The 13,350-nt window shown below is 39.6% G+C and overlaps 1 protein-coding gene across 8 annotated transcripts in view; it reads right to left on the bottom strand.

Annotated features, from left to right (window-relative positions):
* SPIRE1 (spire type actin nucleation factor 1) overlaps positions 1-13,350 on the bottom strand; it is a 130,463-nt gene that overhangs the window by 52,062 nt on the left and 65,051 nt on the right. The window lies entirely within an intron of this gene.

Below are 13,350 nucleotides of genomic sequence, written 5' to 3'. Positions count from 1 at the left end.
CAGTTGTGGGCGATCAGGCCAGCAGGGGAGGGCAGTTGGGAGGGACCAGGCCTGCAAGGGAGGGCAGTTGGGGGCGATCAAGCCTGCAGGGGAGGGCAGTTAGGGGTGACCAAGCCGGCAGGGGAGAGCAGTTAGGGGCGACCAGGCCTGCAGGGAAAGGCAGTTAGGAGGGACCCAGGCCTGCAGGGGAGAGCAGTTAGGGGTGACCAGGCCTGCAGGGGAGGGCAGTTGGGGGTGACCAGGCTGGCAGGGAAGCAGTTAGGCATCAATCAGGCTGGCAGGGGAGTGGTTAGGGGGTGATCAGGCTGGCAGGCAGAAGCGGTTAGGAGCAATCAGGAAGGTATGCAGGCGAGCAGTTGGGAGCCAGCAGTCCTGGATTGTGAGGCCCAGTGGGATCGGGCCTAAATGGGCAGTCGAACATCCCTCGAGGGGTCCCAGATTGGAGAGGGTGCAGGCTGGGCTGAGGGACATACACAACCCCGTGCACAAATTTCGTGCACCGGGCCTCTAGTATACTATATATATGTCAGTGGACATCCATTGCTTTTGTCTAGAAACCCTTTCCCACCCTTCCTTTCATAAAGATCCTTCTCTCTGTAGGGAATGCATCCCCTACAGTTTGAGTAGGGCTGAGCCATGCTTAGCACCTTGTCACCTACTCATAGGGATGAGGATACCATCTCCCCAGTCACAGTGACTGGTTCCCAAGTGGGCATATAACTCCTTATCTGCCCCAGTTAACAGAAAAGACTTTCTGCTGTAGTTACTGAACTGAGAACATCTGAGATTTGGGTGGCACACTATCCTCTTACCTGCCTTATCTAAGGGCCTGTCCTGGGGATAGAGAAAGAAAGCCAGTCCTGATCACAGGGTTTGAAGTACTGGATCCAGCTGTGCCTAAAGCTAACGGTACCCTTAACTTCCCACTTATGGGAGCCAATAAACCCGGCCCACTCCACCAATGCTAATTTGAGTGGACTGTCACTTGCAATGGAAACAGTTATGATTTAATACGTCCTCTTAGTCTAGAAATATGAGTTCATTCTTCTTTGTCTTTGGGGTACTCTGGTGGAATAGAAGAAACATATGACTTCTTTTCCATCCAACCTCACTTTGTACTATTCTCCAACATATTCCTCACTAAATGTAGTCAGGATGGTCTCACTGTTATGCCTCTACACACCTCCACCTTTACTTGTGCTGTGATAAAATCTCTAACTCTCTGCTACTAAGAAACACTATCTGTTCTTTATAACACAGAAGATAATTGCAATGAACAGTCCAAGAATTTCATGTTTCTTTATTTTTCTTAACAGTAGCATAAATTGTAACTCAGATACTTCCTAGCTGTGTGACTTTGAACAAGTTATTAAACTGCTCTAATCCTCAGTTTGATGTTTTCATCTGTAAAATGCAGATAACTACCTTTAGCATTAATATTACATAAAATAATACAGGAGAAATACAACATGCAGCCTGGCTCATGGTAAGCATATAGTAGGTATTAACTTTATAAGCAATGAATATATATGAGGATTTGATTGTGAACACTTTTACTCCATCACAAAAACATTGCATTCTTTTTACCAAATAAGATCTCTCTCTAGCTTCTTTATGAAATAAAATTCTGTTTCAGCAATAAATCAACATAATACAGTTAAGAATCTATAAATACTATAATTGAACAAGCTATAACAAATGTGCAACTAAAAATCTCATGTTTTTCTTATTAGCAGCGAAAACAAATGAGGTATTTGAAATAAAATTACAGATTTTTCTAATTTTAGAAATAAGCTTCTGTCAATTATATTCTAGCTTCTGAATAAACATTTTTTACTTGCACAAATGTAATAACAGATGACAACCTGTACTTGGAATATGGTGAAAAAGTTCTGAGAGCACCCACATGGCAATTAACTCCCCCATTTCTAACATAACCAGTCTCAAGATAACAATTAGACATGCTCCATGCCAACATTTTCAGTTCCTGGCAAGTTAAAAATAAAGAAATTAAATCTACTCTGTAAATTACAAGTATATCAAATGCTCAGAGAGTAATTTTAATTCACATGTCTCTTCTTAAATTAAACTACCCTTACAAATATATTCACGTATAAAAATAATCTATCTATATATATAAAAGCCTAACCATTCGACCGTTAGCTATGGCGCATACTGACCACCAGCGGGGAGACGCTGAACACACAGGCATGGAAACATGGAACAGACTAATGAATCTCAGAGGGAAGGGGAGAAAGGGGGAGGGTGGGAAGAGATTAACCAAAGATCTTATATGCATACTTGAGGCCCAGTGCACAGATTTCTGCACCGGTGGGGTCCCTCAGCCTGGCCTGCGGGGGCAGGGCCGAAACGGGCAGTCTGACATCCCCCAAGGGGTCCCAGATTGCGAGAGGGCGCAAGCCAGGCAGAGGGACCCCACCAGTGCACGAATCCATGCACCAGGCCTCTAGTATTTTGATAACAGCATTTTAATGATCACCATTTTCCTCCATATTGTTAACTATTTGTCATCTAATGGTATTCCCCAATGCAAAGTTCAGAAACTTTTAAATGTGTAAAAAGGAATGTTTCAATAATTCCGTGAACCAAGTTTTTTTACTCAGTTAAAATATGCTAATATACTTTCAAAGAAATTACATTGTTTTTTCTCCTAACAGAAGATACTCTATATAAAATTCCTTTTTATATCCCTATGTATAATATTCCCTTTGAAGTAAAATATTTTAGCAACAGTCTCATTAAAGATAAACTGAGCTCAAGGACTGTATCATGAAATTATGATTCTTGTATAGCACAAATTGAAATAATATATGTAAATCACTTAATGAAGTATCACTGTACTGTGATTATATAGTATAAAATATACTCATATAATCTTTTGAAAATTCATAATAAACCATGAGTATTTCAAATTCATCTTCTTACCTCATAATTTCAATATCTGATCAAAGAAGAGCAGTTAAGATAAATTGGCTCCAATCTGGGCATCTAGAAATCATCCTCCCACAATAGGATTTTATTAAATTTAGGGTAACCTTAACCATTCAGAAGAATTTAACTAGTGAGATGTGAGGATCATTTAAACATTTAGAAAATCAAGACATTGGCAAAATGCTCATTTTAAATAGCTGTAGCCATGTGTACTGGTAGAGGAAACAAAATGTTTCATCCCCTGGTTAGTTGCTGGCGGCGCCCTGCGTTCACCTGCCACAGCCCTCCTCACACTGCTGGAATGCTGCTCCTACACTGTCATTCCTACTCGAGTATCTTGTTCACCACTATGTCCCCAATGAAAATGGAAATAATAATAGCACAAGGCACAGCTTGTTGTGAGAACCATATAAATTCATAAAAAGTCTTAGAATAGGCCCTAGCTAGTTTGGCTCTGTGGATAGAGAGTCAGCCTGTGGACTGAAGGGTCCTGGGTTTGATTTCAGTCGAGGGCACATGCCTGGGTTGCGGGCTAGATCCCCAGTGGGGAGCGTGCAGGAGGCAGCCAATCAATGATTCTCTCTCATCATTGATGTTTCTATCTCTCTCTCTCTCCCCCTCTCCCTTCCTCTCTGAAATCAATAAAAATATATTAAAAAATAAGTCTCAGAATAGTATTTCACACAAAGTATAGAATAAATATTAGCTATTATTAGTTGTAGTAGCATGTGTCATGTAGGAGACACACTAAATAACTATAGTATGAATTAATGAATTTTGCAACTGATCCTAGTTCTTTTGAAATCTAGTGCTTCTTCACTCACATGTATATGCTACAGCGAAATATGGCTATTACGTTCTCACAATTCTTCACCAAAATTCCCCAGTTCCTTCACCGTTTCTTCCATATTGAGGTTTATAGATACCTCCCTTTACATCCTGACTTCTTTTCTCAAGATCCATTTTTGTTGTTGGTCACTATTTCTAAAACATTAAAAAGTAGTGCTAATCCCAATTCTTTTTATCACCATGGACAGCTAATTTATTACAGGCTGTTAAACTGTGCTTCAGTTTCCTATCTACAAAATGATGGGAGGCATGCAGAATAGAGGGGGTCAATGGGAAAAAACCCACAAACAAAGGGGACATCTGTAATACTTTCAAAATGATGGGAGGAAAAGGGTAATTCTATCTAATTAATAGGAATATCATGAGAAAGTGTTCACATAAGCAATAAATAAGACATACTCAGGGTTTATAACTGTTTAAGTGAATATATTATCTGAGCTCAGAGCTGTTGCTGGGGGCTTTGGATCTTTTTTCCCCCAGAGGTACATAAGTTTTCTTAAAGTGGAAATGTTTTAGAAATTTAAAAAATTGAGTAGTATTCAATCTCAACGCCCTACTCCTCAGGTTCCCACTTTGAACAGCAGGATAAATGTTGTAGGAGTTGGCTATAAGGAACTTAAGGCTGATTTTATTCTGCTCTATTTGTTCTTGAATGTTAATATGCTAAACATGTAGGAACATACAACTTGAGAACCAAATGTGATATTTACTAGGTTAAAAAACACACACACACCCCATCTCACTGATGAATGGCCCTAGTGTTGTCCTAAGCTGAGGAAGCAGCAAGGGAAACATACCTAAAAAGAGCACAAGAGATTTTGTCCTAGGCGGCCTAATTCTATGACAGGCTTGGCAATATAAGCATGGTCATTGCTCTTAGGTTTCAATCTAGTGAGCAGATAGATAGATGTAAATACTGATTACAATACAACGTGGTAAGTGATAGAAGCCAGAGAAAAATGTTCTATCAATGAACACAAAGAATAAAGAAATTAACTGCAATCAGAAAAAAACATTTCAGAAGAGTGGACATTTGAGTTAGGTCTGCAAAATAAGTAGGCATTTTCTCAGCTAGAGAAGAGAGGAAAGGAGATTTCGGGTAGTTGCAGAGGACCTAGGAGATCAGGGACTGGAAGAAGGGTAGCAGCAGAGGCATATGTGGTGGGGAACAGTGAATGAAGAGCTCGGAGAGGTCAGATTGTGGCCCAATTGCACGTGGTTTCCTACGTCATGCTAAGGGGTTTATTACACTTTCCACCTACGAGTATCAAGGAGCCAACAACGTCTTTACACAGGGGCCTAACACTGTAGGATAGACTGTATGTGAGAAGGGAAATAAGGTTAAGAGGCTTTGCCACAGCCCAGGCAAGAGATGCCAGACCACTGCATGAGAAAGGTACAAGCAGTGAGAATATGAAGGAGGTTCTGCATTCCGGAGATAGCCAACAGTGTTAGGAGACCAAGATTCAAGTTTCGTGGTAATACACCAGGTCTACAAAATCTGAACTACAGATTCGCTAATTCAGTGGTCGGCAAACTCATTAGTCAACAGAGCCAAATATCAACAGTACAACGATTGAAATTTCTTTTGAGAGCAAAAAACTGTCTTCTGCGCATGGGCCACGAAGTTTCAATCGCACTGTACGTGCGTGCCCGCAAGTGGTATTTTGTGGAAGAGCCACACTCAAGGGGCCAACGAGCCGTTTCATTTAACACTAACCAAATTCATTCAACACTAACCAAATACTTACAAAGTCCCTATTACAATGGGATATAGCAGTAAATAAAAGAAAAGGTTTCTGCTCTCAATGAGATTATATTCCAGTGGAAGATATTAATGACTAAGAAAAGAAAGCAATGAGACAACTACAGACTGTGATGGCCACTAGAAAGGAAATAAATAGGGAAACATGATTTTAAAGAGTGTGACAAATATAAAAGGATGAGATGTTCTTTCAGCTGAGCCCTGAAGAAAGCAATGAAGAACTATAATTAAAAGGTGAATAAGACAATTTATAGGAGGAATTTAAGATGTCAACAAGAAACTAATTAAGCACCACAGGTGCAGTCACACTTGAGAGGAGATCAAAGATCATTATAATCAGATAATCAGAAATGACAATCCACACCTATGGAGCCTGCCTCTGAAGAAATCCAAGATGGCTTAACTATATTAGACATCTTATCCCTCAAAGATCAAAATGTCTGGAATAGTCTACCTTAGTTCTGGGGTTGTTTATATGTATGATGTGAGAAAGTGAAAGGGAAGAGAACATTTTCATCACTTTGAGTACATGATCAGAAAAAGCATTTCAGAAGATTGGACATTTGAGTTAGATCTTCAGCATAAGTAGGCATTTTCTACATGAGGAAAGTGAGGAAAAAGACTTTTCAGAAAATTTGGAACATGAATTATGAAAAGTCAAAACAAAAATGAGTTTAAAAATCTATTTCACATACCTTCTAATATTGCGTTCCTTTGCAATTACTATATGAGCATATGTTATGCTCAATTATTTTTATTGTTTATTCATTTGTGAGTAATAGTATTGTATTAGGAATTGCTTCTTTATAGGGATTTTTACCATTAGATTTTAAAATACAGAATTTTTAGTCTATACTGACATCAATATAGTAGTAATGTCAATATTGAGTGCTACTGCTCAATATTAACAACATTGAATTGCTTGCCTATAAAATCCAACTCAAATTTACAACATAATAATTTCATAGCAAATTTTACTGGGCATGCAGTTAAAATGTTTATCTGTATACATTTTGCCTACACAACCAGATTGGTACAAAAGTGAGGAAAAGCTTGTTGAATAAATAGAACAAAGATTTAGTCACATGAACTATTCTTTCTGTAGACAATGTAACTAGAAGGAACCTTAGCATGTTTCATTACCCCCTTCTCCTTTTTTAAAGATAAGTAAGCAAAAATTTAGCAAAAGAAATCTAGTAAAGGCTATGTGACTTTGGCCATATGAATAATGAGTGGAAGAATACGATTCGCCAACAATAAAGGGGCTTTTTAAAATGACCAGTGTTAATATAACTATTTTAAATATAAAATAAATGGGAAAACAGTTATTTACTTGGGGAAAAAATGTTTTCTTTCAAAACAAATATTCTTCTAAACAGTGTTCTTCTCTGATACATCAAGTTGTTTTCTCTGATACATCAAGTGGTAAATATAGTAGAATGTGAAACAATGAATTTACTGGAAAATTGGGTTAGGGCAAGCACACTAGACACTTTCAACATGGTGGCAATGATGATTAGATCATTTAGGAACATACTGGAATAAAATCAACTCACTTCCTAGTCTTAAAATTATTTTTTAAGTGTTTGACATTTCTATGACATCTTGTCTTTTCCCATTTCAGACTTCCTTTTATGTCATACCTAAACTTAACATGATACCTTCTCTCTTCCCATCCCATTCCTATTTATGTGTATGTGTGAGACAGACAGAGAGACTGACACACATATATTCACTTGTGAACCCTCTTCTCCCCCCAACTCCAAATCTTATTCTCTGGATCACACATACTTCTTTCCAATCCTGCCCAGAGGTCTATATCAAAGTAAGAGTCACAGGACTGTTCATGAGGATTAATTGGAATATGCAACAGGGGCACTTCAAAGCTGCAGGAATACAATACAGGAGAGCAGCAGGTATTAAAAGTTTGAGAAACGGATCATTTCATTTAACAATAACAAAACCAGGTAGTTTTGATGATCAAAAACTACCTAGTCAGCAATGAATTAAAGAATACTACCATAAATATAATGTCCTTTTTTCCAATAAAGATATTTACATTTGAAACTGTCAAGCTACACTCTCCCTTCTCCACCCCACGTGTTCACTAGCCACACTTGCTGGCAGGGTGTGGGGCTGTTGTGGGGCACTGGCAGGAGGGCACAGGCTGTCTCTTCTTTCATACAACCCAATGCACACTAATGGATTGCTTAGATAGTATCTCCATCTACACTTACATACAAGGATATCAAATTGCTTATGAGACACCGTAATATGTATTTACTTTCAGAATATCAAATTGCTTTGAGCCATAGTTAACAGCAGGCCTATCCAACTCTTCTCTATCATTAGGAGAGTAACCTTAAAGGATCTCAACCATTGTTTAAGAAGGAAATCATCACATCATGAAAAGAGATTAGAATGAAAGGGAATGTGCTTTCTAAATAGATGATGCCTTGTGCTTTGTAAAGCAGCCAGGTCTAGTAAATATAATTACCACTTTATAAAAACAACTATAACACTTGGAAATAGATTATGGGTTTTATATTTTAATAAAATGTCAATGGAGCTTATGAGAAATTTAATATAATTAAATTATTTTTTCCTATCAAATGGAACATTATCATCATACTAAGATTTTATCCTAATTTTATACACACAAACACGCACACATACACAATACTTTGAAACATCACTGATAATCAGGTAAGCTTGCTGAATTAGAGGTTATTACTTTTAAAGTTCCAGTTGATATACACCAACTCACAGGTATAAAAAATTGTCTGATTCTTAAAATATGTAAAGTATTTGGAAGTCTTTAAAAGAATACCAAGTTAACACAGAGTATTTTTATTACCAGTGTGAATTCAGTACTCTTGAGAAAAGGTTAAAATGGCTAACATACATACATGAACTAACATGTATAAAAATATTCTGTAATTTTAAGAAAATCACATACATTGCAGAGGAAAAGAAAATCCAGTTGGACCCTGAAAGACTTTATCCCTAAAACCTCAGTGTTGATGGCAAATTTATGCAGCACAAAATCTCTTAATTAAATAATACAGAATGTTCTTAAAGTGTCAGGATTTCCACTTATTTTACAACTTGTCTTCTCAAGGCTTATAATTAAATAAATTTTATGTGTAAATTTTTAAAAATGGCAAGAACACTCAAAGACCTCATCTATACCCCACAAAAGTTCTCATATTTCCCAGAAATATTTTGGCAAAAATGTATCTAATAGTCAGAAACGCTTTCAAAACTGTCTTCTTTCAAACAGAAAAATACCTGGAAAAACACACATTATATATATACAGCTTAGCAAACATTTGCAGGGTATTTCCTATGTGCACATACTGCATTAAGAGTCATTAATGTAAAAATAACTTAAAATACAGTCATTTATTTCAAGAAGCATATGGTTCACTTATGCAGACAAAATTGTAAGTACATAAGCAAATAACTACCATGGAGTATCAGAAGTGCGAGACTGAAGGATGTATAATATATAAAGGTCATTGAGGACATAAAACTGGAAAGAGGTCATGAATATTTCACATGGAGCCCGGCCGGCGTGGCTCAGTGGTTGAATGTTGACCTATGAACCAGGAGGTCATGGTTCGATTCCAGGTCAGGGCATATGCCTGGGTTGTGGGCTCTATCCCCAGTGTGGGGCGTGCAGGAGGCAGACGATCAATGAATCTCTCTCGTCATTGATGTTTCTAACTCTCTCTCTCTCCCTCTCTGAATCAATAAAAATGTATTTTTAAAAAATATTTCATGTGGAGGTAAAATGTGAGCAGAGTTTAAATAGATAAATAGGAGTCCACCAAGCAGACAAGGGGAGAAAGAATTTCCAGACAGAAAGAACAGAATGTGAAGGGTCACAAATATATAATCACATGATGTATTCAGAAATATAAATAATTTTGATTGGATAACTTAAAATGCAAAGAAGATAGTGTTGAAAAGGAGAATAAAAACCAAGAACATGAAATACCATGAAGGACCTTGTGTGGAATACATTGGAGTTTTGATATAGGTGATGGGGAGTCATTTTAAGGGGAGCAACATAGCTCTGTTGAGTTGCCAGGTGTCTAGTGTTCAGGGAGGATGAGACAAACTGAAAGTAATAATCAAGCCTTTACTCACTTACTGCAACAGTGTGAACAAGAGGCCAAAAAGGATGTTTTGTTCCCCTTGTTCCATTTCCCCACTACAGAACAGCATTGAGCTAGGGTCAGGTGACATGCAATGCAGGTGGGGGAAATCGTCCGACTGCTGAGGAATTCTGGGAAAAGGCTCTGCCATTCAATGGACTTGAGGACCAGCGGGAGGGAAAGAAGGAAGGCTAAGAATGGAAAGTTCTGAGTCAGAGGGGAGGAAAACATCTCAACAAAAGGCCTTCAAGTGGAAGCGCCGGGCTAGGAATACAGTGTGCATTCGAGCATGGTTGGCCAAGTGAGATGTTCTGAGTCCTTGCAATCCCTGCAGAAAACCAGAATGCAGGACACTGGCTGTGCACCGAGTCCCATGTGGGGAGGGCAGCTTCTCCTGTGAGGCCTGCCAAGGAAAGCCAGCACATGGTCAGACTGAAGGATCATACAGAGGTTTGGGCCTGGAGCAGATTGCTCAGGTCAGCTCTTTCATCTCAAAGAATCATTCATCGACAATGTGGAAGATGGACTGGATGGAGAGGATTCACAGTGATGACGAGACAAGCGGGAAGGCAGTGCAGTAATCTAGGTTGGACATGGGGACCTGAACTGTTAAAGTGACTGACCCTAGTCCATGTAGGAAAGAAGTGATTCCAGGAAGTGATAGACTGGAAGAACCTGGGGGGCGGCAAGGGACTGGAAGACTAGGTCAGGTGCAGTGAGGGGAAGAGCTCAAAGGGCAGGGGGCAGTTATGAAGTGGGGTTTGAGAGCCCATGACTTCCAAGGTGGAATGATTGCAGGTATTTCAAGGACAATGGTGTATTCAGGTATGCGGAGTACTGAAGTAGAGGAGAAGTCAAGAATACAAAGCTATAGTTCCTTTTTATCAAAGAAATCACTCAAGGTGATGGCAGATGACAGTGACAATGGATTAAGAATAACAGAAGTGGACCGCATGAGCTTTTTGTACAAGGATAAAGAGTACCTGTTTGGAAACAGTAGAGAGAGAGAGAATATTACTAACCCTCCCAAGTCCAGAGATATGCAGATGTGGAGGAAAGAGCAGCTTTTCAAGAGGGAATCAGAGATTAGCAAGTACTTATCTCTGGCCATTGTGGCTCAGAGATTAGAGGGTCAGCCCATGTACCAAAGGGTTAGTTCTAATCAAGACAAAAAAAAAAATTTTTTTAAAGCTCAATGAAGTAGAAAAATACTTATTAATAGTCTTTAAGCTCAGAAATAGTTTCTAAGAATGTCTGTGTTGCAAGGACTTAAAAAAAAAAAAAAAAAAGAGGCCATTTAATTTACTCTAGTAAACTCACAGTACTGTACTTCCACCCTAAAATCAAAGCTTACTATTATGGATAAGGCAATTTCAATAATTACAACCTTAAAAAGTAACCTCTTCGGCCCTGGCTGGTTTGGCTCAGTGGATAGAGCATTGGCCTGCGGACTGAAGGGTCCTGGGTTTGATTCCAGTCAAGGGCACATGCCCGGGTTGTGGGCTTGGTCACGGTGGGGGCGTGCGGAAGGCAGCCGATCAGTGATTCTCTCTCATCACTGATGTTTCTATCTCTCTCTCCCTCTCCCTTCCTCTCTGAAATCAATAAAAAATATATACATTTTTTAAGTAATATTTTCTACTACTAAACCATAATTGAGGATGTGCTTTCAGATGTTCACTCTGAAGCTTTTAATCGAACCCTACATCTTCTGGTTCTGTCCAGAAGGAAAAATGACTCCGTGATCTATGTATCGTTACTCTTCAAATGACATATAGTTCCCCCTTTCCACCCTATTGAAGACTTGCCTCTTGGGTCCTACAAAATCCTAAAAAGAAATAGACATAGCTTCTCATTGGCCTAACATAAAAAGACAGACTATAAGCAGTAGCCTGGCTAGAATTGAAGAGGAATGCTTAGAGCTCTGATTCATACATATACAATGGATTTATTCAAGGTGATTTATTAAGGGTGACCTGGCTGAGACATCTGTCATTAACTGATTACTAGAGCTAATTGGTCTTATTTGACTAATATAGATTAGTTGTTTCCTTCCTCCCTTACATATCCTACATGCATATCTCCGCAAACTATGTCATCCTAAGTTCTAAACTAGCTAAGATAAACTTTCAGATAAACTCTCTACTTCAGTCATAAAAGGAACGATACCCACTACCTATCATTACTGAGCTGTTACTGTGTGCCAGATGCTGTGCTGCTTTATACAGAACTCATGAATCTCGATGACCTTCTGTGTAATGTAAAATATGGAAATTCACCTAGTAAACAAGTTAGAATGCTTATTTTTGTACTCTATATATAATATTTTAACTCATAGACATAATCCTATATAATAAATAGGTAATATGCAAATTGACCGTCATGCCCTCACACAAGATGGCCGCCCCCGTGTGGTCAAAGATGGCCGCCCCCGTGTGGTCAAAGATGGCCACCACAAGATGGCCAGCAGGGGAGGGCAGTTAGGGGCCAGGCTTGCAGGGGAGGGCAGTTGGGGGTGACCGGGCCTATAGGGGAGGGCAGTTAGGGGTGATCAGGCCGGCAGGGGAGGGCAGTTGGGGGTGACCAGGCCTGCAGGGGAGGACAGTTGGGTGCAATCAGGCTGGCAGGGGAGGGCAGCTGGGGGCAATCGGGCCGGCAGGGGAGCAGTTAGGCATCGATCAGGCTGGCAGGGGAGTGGTTAGGGGGTGATCAGGCTGGCAGGCAGAAGCGGTTAGGGGCAATCAGGCAGGCAGGTGAGCGGTTGGGAGCCAGCAGTCCCAGATTGTGAGAGGGATGTCCGACTGCTGGTTTAGGCCCAATCCCACAGGATGGCAGTCAGACATCCCCCAAGGGGTCCCAGACTGGAGAGGGTGCAGGCTGGGCTGAGGGACACCCCCCGCCCCAGTGCATGAATTTCATGCACTGGGCTTCTAGTAAACAATAATTAAATTAAATAAATAAGATTTTGGATAATCTGAGTAATTCACATCTCTTCCATTAAATATTTAATTAAATCCACTATAAAAGAGTTAAAATATCAAAGGTGTAGCTTCCTTTGTAAGTCCTTATCCCTTCCTGAAAGATGTACTAACATGTTTTAAAGTGGACAAAAGAATGGCCGAAAGAGTGAAAATCAAGTCATATGAGAAATTGATTAAACCAATTAAGTATTATTTATTTCCCATTTATAAGGATGCTTTAAAAAACTCTTTGTTTTATAAAATTTGTTCATACACAGGACCATAGACATGGAAGCATAGAACAGACAGAGGGAAGGTGGGAGGGAGGGCGGGAAGAGATTAATCAAAGAACTTATACACATATATGTATAGCCCAGGGAAACAGACAATAGACAGGTGAAGGCCTGGAGTGTGGTGGGAGTGCAGTACAAGGAGGCAAAGGGAGGAAAATGGGGGACATCTGTAATACACACAACAATAAAATAAATAAATCCTGCTTCTTTCTTGAATGAATTTTATCACTCATCAGAAGGATGGTAATAAATACTTTAAATAATATGGTAGACAGCCCTAACCAGTTTGGCTCAGTGGATAGAGCATCAGCCTGCAGACTGGAAGGTCCCAGGTTCGATTCCGGTCAAGGGCATGTACCTTGGTTGCG

The sequence above is a fragment of the Plecotus auritus genome (assembly GCF_963455305.1).
Source record: "Plecotus auritus genome assembly, chromosome: 8".
Classification (NCBI taxonomy): Eukaryota; Metazoa; Chordata; class Mammalia; order Chiroptera; family Vespertilionidae; genus Plecotus; species Plecotus auritus.
Note: the sequence above shows the minus strand (reverse complement) of the source record. Positions and strands in the feature narration are given on the sequence as shown.